We start from the raw sequence: 23,528 nt of genomic DNA, 5'->3' as shown, positions 1-23,528 counted from the left end.
TCTTTTTTTTTTTTAGGACTGGCAGATGAAGCTGCCAAAACAAAATTTGTTCTTGAGTTAGGATGGGTTTGGTTTTGGTTTGAGTTTTGTACATGTATATGCTGGGTGTGGGGCAGGGGATGGAGCCATGTGCATGTTACTGTAGGAATGTGTAGAGAAAAGAGCATAAGCTTGGGTTTCAATCCACACCTTCCACATTGTTTAAGACAGGCCTCTTTGAGCCAGGCATGGTGGCACAGGCCTTTAATCCCAGAACTTGGGGGGCAGAGGCAGGTGGATTTCTGAGTTAGAGGACAGCCTGGTCTACAAAGTGAGTTCCAGGGCTACAGAGAAACCCTGTCTCGGAAGAAAAAAAAAAAAAAAAAAGACAGGCCTCTTTGTTGTTTTTCCATTGTATGTGCCAGGCTGGCTGTCCTGCAAGCTTTCTAGAGATTCTCCTGTCTTCATCTCTCATCTCACCAGGAAAGCTCTGGCTTTCTGGGTTTCAAGACATGCACCACTGTGCCTGGACTTATATGGTGTCTGGCAATGCAAATGTATGTCTTCAAGTTTATGTGGCATGCACTCGGTTCATGAGCCCATCTCCCCAGACGCACTATGTATGCTTTTTAAAAGCATCTGTCTTTAACCTTCTAAAGAGTCAGGAAAACATCCTGTTTCTCTACGATTGCATGGCTCCTCGTTTATCTGACACTTATGGAACATATCCACCAACTAGATAAAGACTTGCCTAAGGCCAGAGGTGGGGGTTGACTCGAGAAGATGCAGGAGACAATCTAGGGAAGGAATGAGAAGAGGAGGGTGGTGCCCACTCTGGATACTCTGAAATACCTCAGAAACATTTCTTGTTACTTCAGGTACTTCCCCTCCTGCAGTGACCTGTCCTTGCATCCAGAGAAGTATATTGAGGATACAATCTCTTTGAGTTGAGATCCACAATGACATTACAACATCCTAGCGACAAATGTGGCTATTTCCTAGCTAAACTCTGTGACAGTAATTATTGCAAAAGTCATTTCCCAGCGAGGTCCTTCTATGGACAGGAATCATGCCAGGCACTCTTCGCAGAATATCTTTTTAGACAGTTAAAATTTCTGCTTGGTAATCCTCGCAGCACCAGTAACTATGTGAAGTACATGGAAATTGCTAGCTGCTATCAATATTACTGTGTCTAAAACTACCGTTTTCCCCTGCATTAGAACAATCTGAACATTGTTAGGCAAAGACATCTAAGCAATTTTAAAATTATTTGAGTCATGACAGAGAGACTCACAACTGAAATATTTACCTTTCAATTTCAGGTGAGGACGTTCCAGGAGATGGAAGATGTGACAAGTTCCCGAGTCGTGTGAACATCAGAGAAAGGTTCCCCTGACAAGTCACGTGCAGAGACAGGAATCACTGATTAAGAAAAGGATTAATTTTATCTACAAAGTAGCTCTGCCAGGAAAATTCTCTGTGCTTATAGTATGGGGCAGGGAGGGTACTTTCAGGTCTCCTTTGCTTATATATAGGGAAACAGAGGCCTCGAGATAAGCTATGCTTGCTAATTGTTCAGCCTGCCTCTCACGTTCCCTCCTCCTATCCACCCCCTACACTCTATGTGTTGTTGAATGAAAATGAGCAGAAGTGGAGAGGTATTTGAATCTTGGTTCATTTGTTTATTGAACAAACTTGTTGAGTGGACTTATGAAGAGTCCACCACTTTCCAGGTACTCTTCCAATCCCTAAGGATCCAGCTGTAGACAAAGCACTTGAAACGCACTGTTGGCTTGGAACTCACACTCTAGAGAGAAGGATGAGAGCTAGTGCACAGACCGGTGAATTGCCATAGCTTTAGAGAGAAAAATAAGGCAGGAAGGGGGGCCCATGGTGAAGAAGCATGGACAATTGTAAGCAGGACGATCACAGAAGTTTTCAAAAGCACTGAAGCAGGGAAAGGCACCACGAGGCTACCTGGTAGATGAGCATCAGACAGGCCGAGCAAGTGTAAAGACTTCATAGGTCAAAGAACATTCAGGAAGACTCTGGGGCTGGGACCATGTGAGTATGAGATGTGCACATCAGTCAAGAAAGGTAACAGGGGACAGGGAAGAGTGGGTTATATTCTGAAGTTTCTGCCACCAAGGATTTGTGTCCCCTCACACCAATGCTCCTCCCTCTTTCTGTGCCATCCATCTTCTAACTAGATTTAAGCAATGGGATGCACTGGCTGAAGACAGGAGGGAGGGAAGTTATATCTCCTTGGTCCTTTTTTTTGTTTAGTGATTTATTTATTGTGCATTGATGTTTTGCCAGAATGTATGTCTGTGTGAGGGTGTCAGATGAAGTTTCAGACAGTTGTGAACTGCCATGTGGGTGCTGGGAATTGAACCTGGGTCCTCTGGAAGATCATCTAGTGTTCTTACCCACTGAGCCATTTCTCCAGCCCTAACTCTACTTGGTTCTAATGATAGCTCTTCCAGGGGCCACAACTCCTGGTGCTTCAGCTTCCCCCAGACAGGCCCAAGCCTTATGGAGGCAAGCTCTATATTGTCTGGCCTTTCGCTTCACCCGGGTTCCCTTTGTGAAGTAGCAGTCCCTGTACTTGATGAATCAGAGGTTTGCCTCATCTTCCCTTGGACACTCTTTCTTTCATCTCTTCTAACAACTCCGTAACTACTTCCCTGTACTAACTGACCTGTCTGAATTACCTAGTGAATTTAACTTTCCTTATTAATGTGACGAAATACCTGACAGAAGCAACTCCAGAGAGCAAATGGATCCTCGTGGTCACAGATAGTTTCAGTCCATCGTGTCAAGAAAGGCATGACAGGGTGGCTCAGATCATGACCACAGGAATGTGTGTCAGAATCTGTTCATGTTATAGCAAACCAGGAAGCAGACCACAAGACAGGAAGTGGACAGGTTGCATATTCCCGTGGCCTGCCTCAGTAACCCCCTTCCTCCAGCTGGGCTCTGCCTCTCAAAGTTTCCCACCTCCCCCAAGTAGTACCACCAGCTGTAGACCAAGTGTTGAAGACGCAGCCTGTAAGGATGTTTCAGATTCAAACCATAACACCTGGTATGAATTGTTTCCCAGCTGGACTCTGGATGATAAAGGCTTCATAGGCTGCTGTAATACATGCAATTTTGCTCTAAGTAAAATAGACAGCCATTTTGGGCAGATATTCATGAAAAGCTTTGAAAGTGCAGATGAATAGAAAAGCATTTCTGTCTTCATAAATGTTTCTTGAATCAAAGACACCTGTCAAAGCCTCATATAATTTGCATGGGACAGAACCCCCGGCCTACCCATTTATTCTTCATGCTCCTTGAATAAATGGCATTGAAAACACCAGAATTTTCAAAGACAAGGAGAGGTGTTTGCACGTCCTTTTTAAAATTGTGTGTGTGTGTGTGTGTGTGTGTGTGTGTGGTGTGTGGGGTGTGTGTGTGTGTGTGTGTGTGTGTATGTGGGCATGCTATATCTATGTGGGCATTCATGTTCCACAATGCATATGTGGAGATCAGAGCACAAAGGGAGTGAGTTCTTTTCTTCTACCAAATGGGTTCCAGGAATTGAAGTCAGGTCTTCAGGGTTAGTAACAAGTGCCTTTACCTACTAAGCCAGCCCTGTTTGCACATTCTTAAACAGTTTTGCCCAATATGCCAACACTGTGAAGACCTTTGGAGGTCAAAGATGACACTAAGCAGGCTGAGTTGTCATTGAGAAGACTTCTACAATAACGCAAAGGAAGGCTTTTCTCTGAGTTCCTGGGAGAACTTCAGTGTCAGCAGAGACTGGGAAAAACACTAACACTGTGCAGCCCCTGAAATATCCCAGGCACTCTGCCAGGCAATATCACATATAATGGCTCATTTAATTCTACAAGGACACTGCCAGGTAGATGTTAGTATCTTTTAAAACAGAGCTTTTGAGTTTGAAAAGTTAGAAACTTAATCTAAGGTCACACACATCCTCATATGCCAAGTCTGTAGGTTAAAGGTATAAGGTTGTCCATCAGGGCAGTGTACCTACTAAGAGAGACTTTGGAAAAAGTTATTGGATGAGAAGTCTAGCTCTTGGAACTAAAAGTCACCTTATCTGAGTCTCAATCACCCCATCTGTAAAGTGGGAATGACATCAATGATATCCATCCCAAAGACTCATTTCCAGGGTTTAAAGTGAGTTTAAGTGAGGTAAGGATTTTGTGTTAAAGCTCTATACAAAATATTTAATTGGAGGCCTTTACAGGTCAAAGGAGATAAAAGAGGGACCCATCAGGCAGAAGAAGAATACTTGAAAAATTCACATGGCAGGGCCTGCTTAGAGAAATGTCAGGTCTGGAGTACAAGCCAATGTGTGGAATGAGCAGGAAGGAAGCTGAATAAAGAATAATTAGGTTTCAGTGTCAGACAGGATTCATACACTACTCTCCATCCCAACTTCCATAGCTCATTTCTCTCTCTCTCTCTCTCTCTCTCTCTCTCTCTCTCTCTCTCTCTCTCTCTCTCTCTCTCTCTCTCTCATAGCTCAGGGCTGATTACTAGAACCTGATCAAGGATGTCTTGCTTTGGGGAGGAAGGTCTTTGACCTAGGAAGCCTAGATCAAAGCAATACATACCAGGAGGTTGAGGGTGTAGCCCAAATGGCAGAGGACTTGTCTACATGTACAAAATCCTGAGTTCTATCTCCAGCATCACACAAGTCAGGTCTGGTGGCACAAGCCTATACTTCCAGCACCTGGGATGTGCAGCAGAGGCCTCAGAAGTTCAAGAGTATCCTCAGGTACATAGCACATTCAAGGCTAACCTGAGATGTTTGAGATCCTGCAATACCAGCTGGTATTGAAATGTTGAACAATTCTTTTACTCTCTCTGAATCTACTGCCTTTCTCTCTAAGATGGAGTCATGATCCTCCTACCAGAAGCCACTAGCAGTACTCAATAGAGTTTGCCTCTCAGTAGGAGCTCATCTCATTAGTTGAATTGCCTTCTCATGAGGTTCTTGGGGTGTGCCAAATGAGACAATACATATCCAGTGGTTAGGAAGAGGGGCCTCAAAGTCCTGCATTATTTCCATGGTCCCCGTTCTCTCGAGCAACTCTCACTCTTCCCAAAGGCAGCAGACACATCTCCCTTCCACATCACACCAGGTTCCTTCTATACTGAGAAGACAAGAAGATTTATTAATTGCCTGGGCTGAAGCCAGATATTGAAAACTTTCCAGTGCATGCTATTGCCATCGACCCTTGCTGAAATGTGTTGGCTTTCAAACAAGCTTATTTGACTCTGATTCACCTCTAGAGAAAAGAAAGGTTATATTATTGATATGAAGAAATACTAGAAGACAAAGTTGTTCAAACAACTACTCTCTCCAGGCCTGAGCATTTACAACTTATGAAAGAGGTTATATGACCACTTTCCTCAGAGAGACCACAGACCTAACATCTACTCAGTTATTAATATCGGTAAATGTTCACCTGTGTGGACCCTGTGTGTGCCTAAAAAGCTCTAGCAGGACATAGAACTTAAGCTATAGAATCTCCAACTTGAAGGTCAGGAAAGGGACAAACACTTAGACCTAAACAAGTAATGTGTGATGAGTTTTAGGATAGAGCAGTACCCGGTGCCCAATCACAGTTCTCATGCTGGCACCAGCCATGCCAATGAGTTGCAGCTTTTATTTGCAACAAACCATTCCGTGCAATCATGCCTCTGATGGGTCATGCAGAAACAAAGCCTGGAAACCAAAAAGAAATAATCCTTCAGGAAAGAAAAAAAAAAAAACTAAAACAAGATTTCATTAGGCGATAGATGTTTACACCAGATAGAAATAAATAATCTATCAGAGGGGCAATCAAGGGGCATTGTGTGGCATTTGGGTAAAAGAAAAGGCATCAATAAGGAATATAACTAAATTGGGAGTAACCAGTGTGTAAGGTTGAGGCTGGGGGTAGGAGCAAGGTTACTAAAAGCCAGGTTACTAAAAGCCAGGCTGAAGAGTTAGGTTTGCTCCTGTCAGTAGCAAGGAGTCCTTCAAAATATTTTAAGAAAGCCAATGATGGTATCATGGTTAACCATGACAGTTATCTGGAGTCCTTAAAGTCAGATCTTAAAGGGCCATGATTCTATGGTTTATCAGGAAAATCTGATATTTGACCCCAGTCTAGCTCTTCGTCAGTCTCTCTCCTTGCTAGCTTGCAAGGGGACAGCCAGGGAGTCTCTTTCGGCCTCCCTCTCCTGATGGCCTTTGATGGCACACAGTTCCTCACCCACACTCCAAGACCAAGCCTCTGAGCAGTCTTTTTCCAAGGACAGATTTGATAGCAAGAAAATGGCCCACTAGAGAAATAAAATGCTTGTGTTTCTTCAGCAGGGAAGGCTGTTGGGTTTCTATTATCATTATTATTTTTTTTCTCTGAGCTGAACAAGTGACAGGACATAATAATATCATTTATTCTAACTTGCTCTTGCAAATCAGAACTTTTTAATATTTTCCTTTCAAATGAAAATGCCATTTATCATTATCAAATGAAGTGCTAATGAAAACAACATGCAGAAGAAACACATTCACACAGCCAAGCGTGATGGAGCACCTTGTCAGCAGTCCATACTCTCGCCGTTAATTTGATTTCTGCCGAAAAATCACTTAAGTGAGACTTGGAGATTTTTTTCCCCCTCAGTGCTCCAGGCCTTTCTACTGAGGCCTGTTTATTCCTCTCCCCTGAGTAGGCACTGAAATCCCAAGCTAGTTTTAGTCTGACTTTTAGTGGCACTGGCACAAGGAGCCACGCTTGCCTGTCTGTGTGTTATGGCTCACTTCTTTCTCCTACTACGTGGTTGGCTGGCAGGCTTTGGATGCATCCTAGGTTGGGTATGTGTGTTTGTGTATCTCCACCTGTGTACATCTATAAGTGTTTGTGTCCATGCACCACGAGAATAGTAATGAAGTCTATCTCATTCACTATGGAGGCCCAGAATCTGGCCTATTGCTTGACACACAGTAGGCACTCAGTAAACATGTTTTTACATCTGTGCATGTTTCGGTCTCTAGATGTGAGCATGCGAGATTACTAGTGGCGCAGCTGTGTCTCTAGGGTCTATCATACAGCCTGACAAAGTACAGCCAGGAAATATGGGAACGTCCTGCCACCTTATCTCTCTTTCCCCTCCCGATACCCCTGAGCCTTACAAAGACTTTCCCCTTAATCACTATTCTTCATTCCCACATCTGTTGTTGTCAGTTAAACTCCAAATAGTTCCTTTGTGATCTGTCTTAGTGTTCTTTTCTCCAGGCAGCTTTTCCAGCATCCAGAATGGGTCCCAGAACTCTTGCACCCCAGGCTACCCCTTGACCTGTGCTCTCTTTAGCAATGTCCCTGCCTTGCTATGTGGTTGTCAACTTACTTGTCTCTCTCCTTATTAGACCATGAGCTCCTAGAGGCAGGGAACTGAGTCTTTTTCACCTGCCAAATCTTAAGGTTAGCAGGATGTTTTGTTTATGGTAGGGGTCTCTCAAAGGTTATTATGTAATAAATGAGTGAATGAATTTAAAAGTATTTCATGTAGAGGGCAGATGGTGCAAGAGCCCAGAGGCATGAGAGAACATTAAACAAAACAAATGAAAATAAACACTGTGGTGGTTTGTGATTATAAGCCTGGTATGTGTATGAATGGAAAGGAAAATGAGAGTTGGCATAGGGAGTAATAAGTAGAAGAAGGCCTCCCCTGAGCCATCCTGAAGGCGACAAGAATTCTCCAAAGGTCAAGCTTATAGGCTAGATAACATCTTCAGCTTTCAAAATCATGACGGACTGGGGAGAACCAGAGTGAACAATCACGGGCCACTTAAAGCTACTGTGTTAGTCCAAGCAAGCAATGCTGCAAACCTAATGCAGGTAGCAGGGAAACTGGGAGAGTTGCATGGTGCTCAGCAGAGTGGTCGGTGAGCTAGGATGGATCTGTGAACTATAACCAGTCCACAGTAAGATAAGCATAAGAAGGGAGTGGGGGCGCAAAGACATAGATAGCTTTATAGAAGATGGACTTTGCTGAGACATTTAACTATTTCACACACCAAAAAAAAATGGCCCATGATACATCAGAAATGGAAAATTAAAATATCTTTTGCCATAGATAGTTCCTAGTAGGAGTGTCCAACCTGAGGCCCACAGGCCTCAGGAACACCGGGATAGCTTTGAAAGTGCCCAGAACCAAATCATAAACTTGCTTAAAACATTATGAGCTTTCTGTGGTGGGGATGGGGTTTGATGATATGGTTCCCAAGTATGAACTTTGTAAATGATGGTGTTGTATTTCAACATCAAAAGACAGACACACCGGCAGAGAAAGTTAATGAGTGACTATGATTGGGAGTAAGAGAAAGAGAGGAAACAGGGATTCTCACAGCAAGACTGACAATAGTAGGGACCATCTGTGAAACACCTCTGTGTCCCAAAACCCTTGCCGAGGATCTCACAGAGTTCAGCAGAGCTAATGGTCCTGAAGACAGCCCAAGCTTCCATGGGATAGTAGGAAAGATGCGGGTAAAAAGCTAAGTTAAAGAAAATGGGCTCTGAGGTTCTGTAACCATTCACCACAGAGGGGTGTTGCCCTGTGCCTTCATCTTCATCCAGCTTTTCCTTGGACCTGTTGCAGGGAACAGGATTATTATGAGCATCTGGGAAAGCTGGAAGTCCTCTTGGACCCCACCTTGGTTCTCATCCCTCACACACACACTTCAATGTACACAAAACTCTATGACCTAAAGAAGCAATGGATGGGGGTGAAGGTGTGAGATTGTCCCTCACACCTTGAGTAAGAGTTCAAATTCTGACTCTACCACTTGCTATGTAGATAACCTCAAGAGTGATTCTACAGCCCTCTGAGTCTGTTTCTTGGGCTGCTGTGACAACTGAATGAATCACGTCTCAGGCATTTTGAATAGTGCTCTGTAATTAGCAAGAGCTCTTTACGTCATCTGCAGTTACTATCTTTGCATTGGTTGCTTCTCCTTCCTCAATATCTCTTGAATGACCATGTCTCCTTCTCCATTCTTTGTACCTCTATCCAATCCTGGCTACCACCATTTCTCCCCAGGCACAACAAGCTCTTCCTTCCTGTCCTCCCTACCTTATGTAATATCTTCTTTTGATCTAATGCTGCCATAGAATGCTTCTGAGTCGTGAATATGACATGTCCCTCTATCTAAATAACCATCCCCAACTCTTTTGCCAGACCAGTTTCTCTGCTTCCTTCAAGTCTTAGCTCAGAAGTTCCTTCTGAGATGCCTTCCCAGATCGCCAGACCAAGTTAGGAGCGACTTTTCTGAGTTCCTCCAATGCCCATATCTCCTTGACATAGTCCTGATCCAACTGTGATGACTTTGTGGTTCCATATCTGCTTCTTTGGGCTGAGAGTACCTCTAGGCCAGCAGCTCCTTGGTCTGACCTATCTGTGTGGGTACTTGATAAACTCATATTAAATAGGATTGCACTGGAACCAGCTCAAAATTGCATTTTTAAGAGCCAGAAAGCAGAATAAAGACACCAGATCCAAATTCTCCAGAAGTGGTTCATGCGTGGGCAAGAGGAGCATGAGATGTTCTTTCTCACACCATCCTCTTCCTGCTGCAGCCCCCCCCCCTCCTCGCCACATGAGTCTCGTGAGTCGACTCCAGACTGGATGGGCTTGGCAGTGGCTCCCTGGCTAGGTGCCCACTACTTGTGGGTGCCCAGGAAACACGCTGAGAGGAGCTGAGCTCCCCACCAGTGAAGCAGCCCTACCCTTTACTCCTGCTACAGGGTGCTGAAGAGACCAGGAGGTGGAGAGCAGGAGGTAGGCTTCTGTCTCCTCCTGTAAGAAAAGGAATGGATAATCCTGACCTTAATGGTTGCCAAGGAGATCACAGATGTGGGCACATAGTGAACATATTCCACTTCTGCTTAAACCTTGTTAATGTTCTTGGAATTGCCAGGAAACCGAGATGAAGAGTAAGAAAAAGTAGAACGTGGGTGTGGGTGGAAAGGTGTTGTACAAATGTGTAATATCTGCCAAAGATCTGGGTCATTTTCAATGTTCTCACAGATAGACACCTTAGGCACTGATCTGTGATGTTTGAGGAGAGGGATTAGTAGTTCAAGGGACAAAGGATTATTTGTATATGAAAGGGGTTATGAACTAAACACACCAGTGCCCCCATAGCTAGCATCCCACGGACAGGGCTTGGTCAAGCACTTTATATGAATAATCTCAACTGGGCTTCATAACACTGTAGTGAGGAAGGTGTTACTCAGATGAGAAAATTCAGTTGAGGGAATTAAGTATTTTTGCCAAAGATCATTAAGGCAAAGCTAAGATTTGAAGCCCATTGTACAACCACTCTGGAAATCAGTCTGGCGGTTCCTCAGAAAACTGGACATAGTACTACTGGAGGATCCAGCAATACCTCTCCTGGGCATATATCCAGAAGATGCCCCAACAGGTAAGAAGGACACATGCTCCACTATGTTCATAGCAGCCTTATTTATAATAGCCAGAAGCTGGAAAGAACCTAGATGCCCCTCAACAGAGGAATGGATACAGAAAATGTGGTACATCTACACAATGGAGTACTACTCAGCTATTAAAAAGAATGAATTTATGAAATTCCTAGCCAAATGGATGGACCTGGAGGGCATCATCCTGAGTGAGGTAACACATTCACAAAGAAACTCACACAATATGTATTCACTGATAAGTGGATATTAGCCCCAAACCTAGGATACCCAAGATATAAGATATAATTTGCTAAACACATGAAACTCAAGGAGAATGAAGACTGAAGTGTGGACACTATGCCCCTCCTTAGATTTGGGAACAAAACACCCATGGAAGGAGTTACAGAGACGGAGTTTGGAGCTGAGATGAAAGGATGGACCATGTAGAGACTGCCATAGCCAGGGATCCACCCCATAATCAGCATCCAAACGCTGACACCATTGCATACACTAGCAAGATTTTATTGAAAGGACGCAGATGTAGCTGTCTCTTGTGAGACTATGCCGGGGCCCAGCAAACACAGAAATGGATGCTCACAGTCAGCTAATGGATGGATCATAGGGCTCCCAATGGAGGAGCTAGAGAAAGTAGCCAAGGAGCTAAAGGGATCTGCAACCCTATAGGTGGAACAACATTATGAGCTAACCAGTACCCCGGAGCTCTTGATTCTAGCTGCATATATATCAAAAGATGGCCTAGTCGGCCATCACTGGAAAGAGAGGCCCATTGGACTTGCAAACTTTATATGCCCCAGTACAGGGGAATTCCAGGGCCAAAAAGGGGGAGTGGGTGGGCAGGGGAGTGGGGGTGGGTGGATGGATATGGGGGACTTTTGGTATAGCATTGGAAATGTAAATGAGTTAAATACCTAATAAAAAATGGAAAAAAAAAAAAAGATTTGAAGCCCAAACTATCAAAACCTAGGCTCTTTCCACACTGTGCCAAAGGTGCTTGGCTGTTCTTCCATGACATCAAGGCCATGATCCTGAGAAGCAGGCAGGTGACCATGCCATCTGGTTCTAGTTTTGTTCTTCAGTCAGAAAATATACATGAGCCATAAGATCTCAGAATGAAAATCAAAGCTACTTTTGACTGCTGTCATCTGCAGGAATATGGGTTCTAAGATCCTAGAAGCTATCCTGACATCAAATCCAAAATATCTTTAGGGTTTTGGCCTCCAGTCAATACCTTTACTTTTACTTTTTACAATCACTCTTTCTACCCTTTCAATGGGAAGCAAAGGCCTGGTCATATGGTCCAGTATCAGCCTAGCAGGGTAAGGTCAATGCTGAGGCCTCTGCAGGACATTGGTGAGATGACATGAAAAATGAGATAAGTATGTACTAGACCAAAACCAGGAAATAAAGGTATGGGTCAGGGGACTCCCAATAGTCATAGGATGCATTAGGCTCCACTTTGAGACTAATTTCAGGGCCAGAAACTGCTGCTAAGGCTGATGGCTTCAAGATAAATCAGGACCTGGTAAAGCAAGCCAGCCTTGGAGCTAGCAGCTGAGCGGGCTAGAAGATGTAAGACCAAGAGCACACCTTCTGTCTGCCTCCACGACCCCTGAGAACCCACATGCTTCCTGCTGATTGCTCACTTGAGAACTTGACTAAGCATAAGCTTTGGCTGTTGCCTGGCCATGGGATGTGCTCTTCTAGCTGGGCTGCCTTCTCTGGCCTCAGTGGGAGAGGATGTACCTAGCCCTCCAGAGACTTGATGTGCCAAGGTGGGGGGATACCCAGGGGAGCCCCCATCCTCTCAGAGAAGAAGGAGAGGTGGAGAGGGAGGAAAGACTTTAGGGTGGGGTGACCAGGAAGGGGGCAGTGTAAAATGAGTTACATACATACATACACGCATGCATACATACATACATACATACACACACACACACACACACACATACACACACACACACACACACACACACAAGCAAGCAAGCTTTGGTAATTTGACCAATTTAGGCCCACACCTCATCTGTTTCATTGGTCTTCTATTTATTTATGAAGTGGTGCTCACTGGTCCTGCTATGAGCATGAGGATTGAATACAGTGCATAGAAAGTGCCTGGCTCAGCTCCTAGCTCCTAACCTGCTGCAGGTGTCTATTAGGCAAGTCTTCCACTCTCCACATTCTCATTCATAAGCTCCCTCATTTAGTTAGTTAGCATAAATAGTATATGTGTCTCCTAAACTACTATAAGGCCTAAGAAACTAAAAAAGAAAGCTATCTCTGCTCAACTCACAGTGACTAGTTTATTTTAAGCTTAAAATACGTCTTAAATAATAAATAAACCCTCACATGCACAAAAAATACAAAGATGGAAAAGGAGAAACGAGTCTTTTCTACACAACCTGAATATGCAGTATTAGGAAGGGCTAAAACTCTGGAATCAGCTCAACTTGTTTTAGTTCAATCTATTCTTTCCCTGGATCCTTTTCCTTCCCTCCCTCCCTTTCTCTCACAAATAGTTGTATGAGAGGCCTGAAAACCCAAGATCATCTCGGAGGCTAGTGGGCAGACATGGTGGGCACTGACAATGACACCCTCTAGCACACAGAGCACTGGTAGACACACACAGCACAGGACACACCATGGAGCTACTGGTGTTGTAGAGGTCAGCGGGAAACCTGAGAACTGGGAGGAGAGGACTTCCTGGAGGGAATGACTAATGTGCTAGATTAAAATGAAAGAATGGAAAGACATGCCAGGAAGGGAGCAGGATGCAGAGGCACAAGAAAGGAGCCCATACACAGGGTCAGATAGGTGACCTGGTGACGCACTGGTGCTTGTCTACAAAGTAGGATGCTGCCTACTAGACAAGGTCACTGTGGGCGTGGTAGCAAAACAGAAAGGATCTGGTGTATGGTGGGTGTCAGAGAGTCCCTCCATCTGGTGAGGTGACAATGGCCTTCCCTAAAGCACAAGGTTCAGTTAGAATAAAATGTTTCTATTTCATGCTAACTTGCTGAGATTTACAGAAAAGTAAGCAGGTGGGACACATCTCTGTACTCTTGCCTCCATCTCCACACACGTATCCCTCTGTTGCTACCCTCTTCCATGGGGGTCATCATCGGTAGAGATGCTTTGTTGTCAGCATGTGAAACAGCTCCTCATATTCCTCATTACACTGCCAGGTGTCTTCCTTCTTTTCCTTGTTTCCTTATTTCTTGTTTGTTTTTAAAGCAGAGTCTCAGGACATAGTCTAAGTGTGGTGGTTCAACGAGGATGCTCCCCACAGACTCATGTTTAAATGCTTGGTCCCTAACTGGTGGCTCTGAGAAGTTGGTGAGAAGGAGAAGGATCTGTGACCTTGTTGGAAGAGGTACTCTAGTCGGGGTGGGCTTTGGAGTTTCAAAAGACTCTCCCTCCCTTCTCTTCCCTCTCCCTCTCCTTCTGTCTCTGTCTCTGTCACTATGTGAGCCCTTACCTGTTCCTGCTGCCAAGATTTTACTCCACTATCACGGACTCTAACCCCCTGAAATCTGAAGCTGTGAACCCAATTAAACACTTTCGTGTTTAAGTTGATGTGTCCATGGTGTTTTGTCACAGCAACAGAAAACTAAGACACTAGGGTAGCTTCAGAATTTACTATGTAGCCAAGGCTATCCTTGAACTCCTGATCCTCCTGCTCTGACCTCCCAAGTGCTGGAATTTCAGGAGTGTGACATCACATCCAGTTCTTAGGACATCTTTCTAAGCATGGCTTACTGCTCATCACAACAATTTAGGAACAATACATCCCAGTCACCCCAGATCCCCACACCAGCATGAACATCTCTGAGGTTAGAACCACCCAGAGTCCAAGCTGGCTAAGAGACTGCCAGATGTCAGTGAGCTCCTCTTAGCTCACACTGTCCCTGTTCGTGTAGACTTAACTGCTACAGCAGAAGGAGAAACCATGCCTGACTTTCTAGCTCCCCTTTCAAACTGAACAAGCTCCTGAACTTGTCAAACATAAATGCAAAATTATGAAAAACAATTGCAAGTGAAAACTGGTTATTAAAATGTATGGGGATTAATTATTGATCCAATGATATGCTGAATGAAAAGAAAGAGGCATGCTTGGATAAACGGAAATCTTTTAAAGTCATTAATATACATGTGTTTATTTTTCCTCATCGACGCTGGAAGCTGCAGAAGAGTTGTATTGTCTAACAAATTAGAGGGGGTGGCAATGCCATGTTCAGCCAATGTGTGATGTCTCTCCACTCAGACTTACTAATTTCTGCCAAATTAAAATAAGTATGCCCCCACCCGCAAGATGCAGGATTTTGAGATGCAAATATCAATGCTATTGGGAGCCCTTTGGGTTTTGGGGGGGTTGAGGGGTTACAGGGGAAAGCTGCATGCTAGCTAGAAGCCGTTTCAGGATACACAGGAAATCGCTGGCCTCAAACTGGATTTTAGAACCAGTCAGTTCAGTTCTACAGCTCTGCCTTTAACTCTTTCTAAAGAGATCATCATGTCCTTGAGTTCTTTATCTCCCTTCTGCAAACTGAGGCTTCCAATGCCAGGAGAGCTAGTATGCTGGTGACAAGTTGAGACTATAGATTTAGGATCAGCTCGTGTGACCCTGGCCTATGTGATGGCTCTGAATTTCTGTTTGAAAAGTCACAATGAAAAGCAGTAGTTGTATAAACCCCATGTGATTATATGAGGGTCAAACAGATAATGCATAAAAGCGCTTCAAACTTGGCATATAGTAAAGCTTCAGGAACCACCAACCATTCTTAGTATTGACTTTCTCATAGTTAAGCTAAATCATTCAAGATATTCAAAAACAACAAACACACCTCCTCAAAATGTTTAAAGAGGGGAAAGGATGTTATTACATTCTTTCTCACAGCCATATTTGGCAGGGCCACTGATGTCTAACTGTTCTTCAGATTTCTGCAGGAACCTTGGGCTTAGAGTCTCAGCATTATGGAATAAGTGTAAATATCTCTGTTCTTGGCCATTCTGCAGTGCTTTGTAGCCAAAGCTGCCATACCTTCAACAGAGGGAGTACCCTTCAGATGCATGTTGGAACCTTGGGTAGTGATTGTCTTAGTTTGGGTTCTACTGCTGTGGACAGACACCATGACCAAGGCAACTCTTATAAAAACAACATTTAATTGGGGCAGGCTTACGGTTTCAAAGGTTTAGTCGATTATCATTTAGGTGGGAGCAGGACAGCACCCAGGCAGGCATGGCATAGGAGGAGCTGAGAGTTTAACATTTAGTTCTGAGGACAAACAGGAGAAGCCTGATTTCCAGGCAGCTAAGAGGAGGGTCTTAAAGCCCACACCCATATTGACACACTTCCTCCAACAAGGCCGCACCTCCAAATAACGCTGCTCCCTGGGCCAAGCATAGTATTCAAACCACTACAGTGATTCTTCTCCAAATAGCATCTCTCCTACCTATGAGTGAGGGCCTGTGAGACAGGGTCTGAATCACTCAGTACAAGACCCAGGAGACTGATTACCTAGGCTAACTTCTGCGCAAGGTCCTGGGCTAATCAGTTCATAAACACAGTCTCATTTTATCTCATGGTGCTTCTTATGATGAGAAGAAACACAGCACAGCTGATTCAAAATTTTTTAAAAATGGATGAGGAATCTAGACTTGGAGAAATTCATTCTCTTGTCCAATATCATACAGCTAATAAACAACGAGTCAGCCTCCCCTAGAGCTCTGACAACTCCTTAGCTTCAGCCTTAACCACCATTGCTCAGAAGGGATGGAGAAGGGAAGGATGCAAAACTACATTAATTGCTCTTTCTTTGAGTGAGCCAAGACCATAATTAGGAAGTTGTTCTGAGCAAGTGAGTAAAAGGTTACAACAGCCTTATCAGGACAGAAAAGGAGGTGGTAGAATCCATAACCACTTGGGCAAGGCACCTTTCACATCTTGCTGAATGAGTGCTAAGGAAGCCGGTAGGATAAATGACAAAATAATGCTTTTGCCAGAAATGTGAACATTGAGTCTTCACCTTCACTACCACCACCATCACCACCATCACCACAATCATCACAACCATCACTATCACCACAACCACCACCACCACCTTCTTTATCATAACCAAAGCAGACTCTGAATTTACTCCCTGACAGGCATTATAGTAAGTTCCCTATACATATTATCCAATCTAGGACTTGCAATAACCCCATGAGAAACTCTACTTCCCCCATTTTCTAAGAGAAAACTATGGAGGCTTCTACACAATACCCTCTTAATGACAATTTATACGAAAATTATTTGACACTTAAAAGTAAATATTTTATTGGCCCTTTTGAGCCATGAAATTGTGCTCCCTGGATTATCCATCTTTCCCTTGACATTGCAGGATTGGGAAAGCCTACATTCCTTACTTTTTGCCTCCAGAATTATAATTTAGCATCTGGGATCCTGAGAGTTAGTCTGAAATTATTCCCCAGTTGCAGCTCTAAGAAAGTTTAGCAAGTCTGTCCACAAACAGAGAAAATCCAGTTGGTATCTAGGAGTCCTCAAGCAGGCAGGCAGACCAACAGGCAGGCAGACCAACATCCCTCTCATGAATGCTCACAGATTTCTGGTGTCCACTTGAAACCTACATTCCTCTACTTCTGAACTCCACCCTACCTGCTCAAGGACTCGCTCTGGCAGCCCTCACCCCACCCCCATCAAGACCTCAGCTCCCTGCAGTACCTGCCCCTGGAGAGCTATCAGGATTGGCTAAATGCAGCTGTTCTTTTGAAGGAATAAGTTGAGGGCACTTAGCAAATCAACTTTGTAATGAATCTTTTCAGGTCTGGATGGAAGCCGCTCCGTTACTATGGAACTTGGCTTGATTTAGAAATTAATGTGGTAATTTACAGCCACTCTGCCAGGCAGGAAGATTAAAAGAGGGAGAGAGTGTGCAGGGAGGGAGAGACCTCAGCAGTGATAGTCTTAAGAGGCACCAGCCAGGGGAGTGTCTAGTGCACTGGCTACTGTGAAAGTGACTTCAGCCAGGATGGACCCTGGTGGGACACAGACAAGAAAGGACACTTGCCAATGCAGATATGAAAGCCAAAGTCCAAGGTCTTCAGAAAGGGGTCTACTCTTACACACACACACACACACATACACACGCACGCACGCACCCACACTGATTTCCATCTCTAGATCTCTCTAATTTTATGCATCACTTCCCAGTATCATGATTTTTGCAATATCTGTAACATTATTTATTTTTTATGTTTCTTTAAATTTACTCATTTTGTATCTTGGAAGAATGATTATATACAAAAAAAAGGAGGGAGAGAGAGAGAGAGGGAGAGAGAGAGGGAGGGAGAGAGAGAGAGAGAATGTGTACAATTTAATTACAATGAACACTGGATACATGGGCTCAGGCCTGTAGTCTTACCACTCTGGAAGCTGAGGCAGTAGACTCATCAGTTGAGGCCAGCATGGCCTATATAGTGAGGGCTTGTTTTTGTTTTTGTTTAATTATACTGTAAACAAAACAAAGGGCTGAGTGCTAACCTCTGTGGTGTGAAATACCCACCTATTATATTTAGGGATCTGGGTTCAATTCCCAGCCCCATCTTCAAGAAAGCAAATCAAAAAGAGATAGAAGTATCTAATTCTAGAGTAATTCACCAGCCAACAGCTCAGCATCCCCGTCTGAGGGAAAAAGCAGGAGTCAGAAGGAAGGGAAGGCACCTCTTGATGTGCTCAGATCCAGCGGGAACCACTTTCCCACTGTGTGAGTCAGTTCTGTTTAATGTATGGCCTTTGCATTTTATTTATTTAACAAACATTTACATTTCATGTGCTATGGCATCCGAAGTTGTTCTGAAAGCTTTAAAAAAAAAAAAAAATCTCATTCCATTCCTGTACTTGCCTGTTGTCTATTGTTATTCACATTTTAGGGAGAGGGGCTCAAGCATGGTGATTTTTTTATTTTAGTATCTTGCCACTAGGAACCTCAAACCATATTACCTAATGTCATGTGCTATCCGTTCTCTCCTAAGGTCAGTCAGAGAGGTCCAAAACTGTAGGTACTTGATGGGGGCAGCATCCATTCAGAGCCCTGGCTAGCTGCAGGCCAGTGCTGCAGGCCTGAGCAGGGCCAGTGATGGCCCTTTCTGATTGACCCCTTCAAGCCACTCCTTGAGTGACCCCTGTGCTGCCCATCTGGTGTAAACTGGGTCTATGGAAGGTGGGCAGGAGGCATGTGGGGGATGAAGCCGGGAAGATTCTCCAGGGGAGAAGGAAATGCTTTCCTTTGGGTATTGCTTTTCTTTTTTAATAAAGAGATGCAGGACCAGCCCCTGGAGCCCCTGCTTTTGTCTGTTAAGTAGCCTAGGAAGAAGTCAGGCTCCTGTTATTGGGCTCAGGTGGCTGGGGCTGGTCGGAGAGCAGGTTCCCTGGTGTTCGGTGTGTGCACAGGAGGCCAGGGGGGTTCTGGAACCAGCTGCTTCTGTAAAAGAAAGCAGGTGTGGATAAAGGGCCCACTCCAGCTGTTTTCCCCTCCATAGCATGCACCTGGCTGGCTTGTGGGCATGGTGAGCTGAAGCCCTAAACATAGCCTGAAGGGGAACACTGTGTGGTCATTATGGTAATTAAGGATTAGTGGCAGCAGAAATATCTATTGGAAGATAGAGTCACTTTTCCTACTAAATGATCTGGCCCCATTTGACAGATACGAAGTTGAGAATCTTCCAGAGGGAATTCCAAGACAAAGATGAAGCAACACACTTGAGCTTTTCAAAAATAGCCAGCATTTTGTCCCAGGCAGAGCAAGAAGCAGAGGGAGAGGAGAGGCCCAAAGACAGATCCTGAACATAGACTCATGTCAGGCAAACAACAGAAAACAATGCTACATTCTTACTGCAGCTCTAGGTGGAAGGGGAAGATTAGTTTGAGACCTCACTAAATAGTTAGCTTGACTGAGCATTTGCTGAGTATTTTACATGCATGGCCTCATTTAATCTCCTGAACAATCCTGAGGTTGTACCATTACTATTCCTTCTTTAGCAGTAAAGAAAATGAGGGAAGGTCAAGTCAGCCAAGGTCAGACACCAGAAGAAGGCAGAGCAGGGATTAGATCCCTCGGGCCTTCAGTATATTTTCCTAAACTATACCCATCAATCCCAATACGCTACCAGGCCCCTTCGTCTCTGATTCATGCCTCTCAGAAGCAAGAAGATCCACCTTAGGAGAGCATCTATGTTCAGGACTCCAGAACCAACACTTGTTGGGTTTGTGTCTGTCAAGACGTCACTGGGACATCTAGCCCTTCACAGGTGCCAGAGCACGGAAGGAAGAGAAGATGTCTAGAGATGCACAGTCCCTACCCTGGGGTGTGTAACTGTGTCTGTCTTTCTGGGCAGCTCTGTGTTGCCACATTTGGACTCTGCATCTATAAGCACTTTGGGTGGCACATCCTCTTCAGAGGCCAGAGCTCAGAAAGCCCCTCAGCTGCCAAAAGCTAAGAACACCAGCCTCCCCAGTCCCTGAGAGATACCACCCTCCTATCTCTAGGTGGAAGCTAGAGTCTCAAATAGTACCCAGTGTCCTTTCTTATCCCCTGCACATTGAAGATGGGCCATCTCTTCCATTCACCTTTCTCCTGGTTTTGCCCTTCAGACAGAGCCCTACCAATGAGGCCATGAGGCCATGTTCATCGGCAGTCCTGTTCTCTGAGACACCCAGAGCTCTTCTCTATCCTTGAGCTTTAGTTTGAGGGACCAGCCTTGCTGAGAGTGAGTGTTGATGGCTTCCATTGGGAAGCTATCTACCCTGAACCTCCTTTTCTTCACCAACAAATAAGGTGCCATCCCCTCTTGGGTTTGGCACTTGCTACTCCTGCTGTCTAGAGTAGACCTAGTTACTACCTACATCTTTCCAGGTGCAGCTCAATTATAAGACCTTGGGAAGATCTTTCTCCTGTTTTGCATGTTCTCACTCCTAAACTGTGTCCACTTTTTCTACTCCAGTAATAATAATTGTATTTTTAGTTAGAAGTAAGCCTTTTTGAAGTATCCACCCTATGCCAGCTCCACAAGAATTAATTTATTGTGCTCTACCCAAAACTCCATAAGATGGATGCTGTTAGTGTCTTTATTTTACAGAGAAGAAACTGAGAAATGACGATAAAATGATTCACCCAAGATTCATCTAACAAATGGGTGGCAGTCCTGGGATTTGAACTCCTACACAGTTCTAATGAGTAATGTCATGGAGTGATGAGGCCCTATCTGTAACAAGCTAGCTGCCTTAGCAGCCATTAAGTTCTTTCTCAGGATTTGATCCTATTCATAAAGGAATAACAAAGTTTCTGATCAAATTACTCCCCACCCACCTACCACCCCTACCACCCCCAGGGTCCTTACACTGTATTCCAAATCCACCTTTCTGGGAATACTCTGACATCTGTAACTCTCTGTTCCCACAGTTCCAGTGACCTTCCAACTTACTTCTGAAGAAAAGAATGGGTAGAGAGCAAGGGCCCTGGTCAGAACATGATCCAAGATCTGACACAGTGTGATTTGGACAAGTGACTCCATTCCAAGCTTTCCTTGCCTGAGAAAACATAGGGCTTCAATCCCACATCAGAGACTCAGGGAGCAGCAAATAAAATAATGGGTGTCAAGGCTGTGAGCAAGTGAGAAATAACTCTCACTCAGCTGCTAGTGGCTAGGGACCCATCCATTCGCACCAGGTCTGTTGCTTTTCAAAGAGGATGAAAATCCCATGTCTGTCTGCTGAAGGTGACATTGGAGCTGGAGTGTCTCCAGACCAGCTCTTCCTGAGGGAGCCTGGATTTGCTCGTTAGATCGTCACGTGGCTGTCCCATCTGAACCCCGGAACTCTTGCTGCCATGTTTATAGCCATAACCTCTTCTCTTTCCCCACCCAGGTCAATGGGGGCCTCCTGCTACTCCCTCCTTTCTCTGGATCTGCTTCTTTTCTCTAGAAAATACATCCATGACCTCACGAGATTACCAGGTATATAATTACTGAGACTGAAGAACCTCCCAAGGGTTTTAAGTTTCCTCATCTCCTGCTGACAGTGCAGGTATATTCTCCCCCAAGTGCCTCTGTCTGAGTAGCTTCTTTGCTCTGGAATCGGCCTCTCCATTCCTTGGATTCCTTACCTGTCCCAATAATACCTTTCAAATCAAAGCAGCAGTAGTAGTGGTAGCTGTCTCCTCCTAGTCAATATCTCTGTGCCTTGCATCCAAGAGTTTCACTGTGTTGGCACCTGTTTATTCCACCACATCAAGAGACCTCAAAGACATTGTATTTTAGTATGCCTCCTAGCCCCTAGTTCAGCACCCTGCTCATATTAGGTTCTCAGTTAATACTGGACAGCTTGAACTGAACGAAATTTGAAGCCACCTGCCAAGCATTACCAAGTGGCAGTTCTAGGATTTGAGCCTGGAACTGGGAACCCCAGATCTGACACATCTCAACTCCCTAAAGCTGTCAGAAATAACAGAGGGACATACTATCAGAATAGTGGTGTTCAGATCAGCTGCTTTCTAAGAGGGAGGAATCCATGGGGAACCTAGGCTGCTTCAGAGGGGTTTTCAGGGTATCCTGAGGCCTCTGTCTGTATATGTTTACATTGCTGTTCAAACTTGTTTCTATCCTTTGCCCTATTCAGCCATAATGAGCCTGGCCTCTGGTTTGGGGTGGATGTGGGGGGATGGGCTGCTGTCTAACATCTCCCTCCCCCTTTCTGTTCATTTCCCTAGACATCTATCAATACAGTGGGAAGCTGGCTTTCTGAATGAGATGGGAGGAGACAAAGAAAACCACCCACCCCCATGCTTGTCGAGTGCCCAGTTCATATTCCTGCTGCGACTGTATCTAAATTTGCAAATCCTCACCCCGAGCCCCGCCATCATGTGTCATCTTTTATGCATGGCCACCTCTGCTGCGCTGCTCGGCCAGTTGCTACGCAACCGACGTCGGCGCCGCGGGGGCTTGACATTAGTGAAAGCAAATTGACCAGAGGAGCCCTCATCCCGCATGCAAAGCAGCCTGGCCTATCTTCAAAGAGAGGCTGTCTGTGCTGAAGCAGGGTCACCTTCATTCTATAGGGGCAGACCCTTGGACCACAGCCTCATCAGCCCAAGTGGCACCCAAGCTCTCCTGCTCCTTAAAAGGTCAAAATCTGGACAGGAACAGAGCAGCCTCCAGAGGGAGCAGAGGGCAAATGCACCTTCAGGCTTCACAATTCAGAACCCCCAGGGTGGGGTGTGCTCTGCCTTCAGGCAGAAAAAGAAACTAGCTACTGTGCATTGAGCACTTACAGTGTGCTCAACCTGGCACAAGGCCTGAGAACCACTTTGTGAAAAGCTCTAGGGTCCCTCAGCCCAGTTCCACTATGGATCAACTGTGAGCTGGGCATGCAAATCATTCAGGATGGTCCCAACCACAGCAAGGGGCTGTCTCAGAGGAGTATAAAAGTCTGGGTAATGCGATAGATGGGAAGGGAGGAAGGCTGGGAGGAGTAACAGTGAAGAATGAAAAAAGTAGGCCAAGGAGGGCCCTGCCTTGCACATTTAGGACTAAAGGCCTGCTAGACTGAGAAGAGGAAATCTGAGGTATCTACTCTGTTTTCCCTTTCCTCGGCCCCTAGAACCCATCTCCATTCCTAAGTCTCAGTTCCCATTTTACCTGGAAGGCCCAGTGGCCACACCTATCAGGTTCTCAGAAAAATCCTACCAGGCATCACACAGCCAATACACTCTCCTAAGAACCAGAGAGAGCAACAGAAACAAAGGAACAAAGACCCACCCAACAAAGACAAGAACAGATATCAGCACCTAGAATTACAATCTTCCCAAACCCAGATGCCTAGATGCTAGCTTAAAAAAATAATAATAATTCCTAGGATATTAAGTCTCCACTAAATCCCAACTACTCTACCACAGTTGCCCTGAGTACTGCAACATAGCTGAAGCAATAAAAGGACTTTTTGTTGTGTTGTTGTTTTTTGTTTTCTTTTGCTTTGTTGTTGTTTTTTATTAATCTTTT

The 23,528-nt window shown here is 44.8% G+C and overlaps 1 long non-coding RNA gene across 1 annotated transcript; it reads right to left on the bottom strand.

Moving 5' to 3' along the window:
- Positions 1-18,255: 18,255 nt before the first annotated feature.
- Positions 18,256-22,429, bottom strand: Gm33070 (predicted gene, 33070). Its single transcript, NR_168597.1, has 3 exons — positions 22,376-22,429; positions 21,638-21,744; positions 18,256-18,958 (listed from the first exon to the last, which is right to left on the bottom strand). It is a non-coding gene; the product is annotated as a predicted gene, 33070 (long non-coding RNA).
- Between the last annotated feature and the right edge of the window lie 1,099 nt (positions 22,430-23,528).

The sequence above is a fragment of the Mus musculus genome, chromosome 4, assembly GCF_000001635.26.
Source record: "Mus musculus strain C57BL/6J chromosome 4, GRCm38.p6 C57BL/6J".
NCBI lineage: Eukaryota > Metazoa > Chordata > Mammalia > Rodentia > Muridae > Mus > Mus musculus.
This window is presented reverse-complemented; position numbering and strand designations above follow the sequence as displayed.